Source organism: Octodon degus, unplaced genomic scaffold (assembly GCF_000260255.1).
Source record: "Octodon degus isolate 3935 unplaced genomic scaffold, OctDeg1.0 scaffold00495, whole genome shotgun sequence".
NCBI classification, from domain to species: Eukaryota; Metazoa; Chordata; class Mammalia; order Rodentia; family Octodontidae; genus Octodon; species Octodon degus.
The window spans coordinates 25332-26484 of NW_004525071.1; the positions used below are offsets into that span (position 1 = coordinate 25332).

At 42.2% G+C, this 1153-nt stretch overlaps 1 pseudogene; it reads right to left on the bottom strand.

Annotated features, from left to right (window-relative positions):
- Positions 1-682: 682 nt before the first annotated feature.
- LOC101588102 lies at positions 683-1040 on the bottom strand (annotated as a pseudogene).
- Between the last annotated feature and the right edge of the window lie 113 nt (positions 1041-1153).

The following is a 1153-nucleotide window of genomic DNA, read 5'->3' on the forward strand; positions in this document are numbered from 1 at the left end:
ATCCACATTTTCCTTGAGGAAACAGCATGCAGAACAGCTTGATTCACCAGATAATTTGCGGGCAGCCCTAAGGGAAAAGTAGATCAGAGCTGGCCAAAGAGTGGTTGTCAAAGAAAATGTTTGTATTTTGGAAGTTCACTCTATGGTACAAAAAAGTCCTGGTTGCTGTCCATAACAAAACAAGTAAAAATATTACAGAAGGACACACACTGATATTTGATTTTACCCAGGTTTCCCATAGAGCACAAAGGTACAGATATACAGAAGGGGAATGGTTCTGTAATAATTAAAAATAAATACTAAGATCATTAGACATACTGCATTTCCATTTGCTATAGACACACTGATAGTGAAGACTGTTTAAGAAAGCGTAATTGTACTACTGCTTTCCACAGTCACGTCCTGCTTTCTGAGACAATTAACAATGCTGTTCTTCCATGTACATGCTCACGTGGAAAATGTTGTTGAGGTTTTGCCAGGGCCAGGAGATGAATACAAGAACGTGCCCTAATTAGTGAATTGTAAGCTCAGTAAACATTTTTGGGATGGACCCATAAAATCAGGCCACTGATTTGTTAAACATCTACTGATTGTAAAATTCCTCAGCTCCTAGCCATGGTGTCCACTCAGTATTGTAAAAGCTGGGTGTAGCTCCACTGGGACTCTTCTTGGGGCTAAGGTGCTAGTCATCAAAATCTGGAATGGCATCATAGGAGTCACCTCGGTAGCCTTTGGATACATAGTAGGCAGTGCACAGGTGACAAAATCCTGGAAGGCACAGCAGAATGCCAATGATGAAGAGAGGAACAACCCGGTCTTGCCCCCCTTTGCTGATGTAGCCAGACAACAGGAGGGATCCTATGATAATAAGAAAGTCACCAATTAAAAACAGCACAGTGGCATGTGCGATGGCCTTGTAGGGTTACTTAGCAGGGTTTTTCTTAAACTGAAGGACAATGTAGCCGTCGTCTGTCCTGGAGAGCTTTGAGTATTTTACTACTAGGGATTCTAGTAGCCATATTGGTTCAGGAGAGCATCATAACACACTGACGCACCTAGTCTCTCTGGCTCACCTGAAATCCTGAAAATAGTACCATTTTCCAGACTGTGTAGTTTCGTAAGCAAGTCAGATAACTGCAGGTGTAGTTCAGTG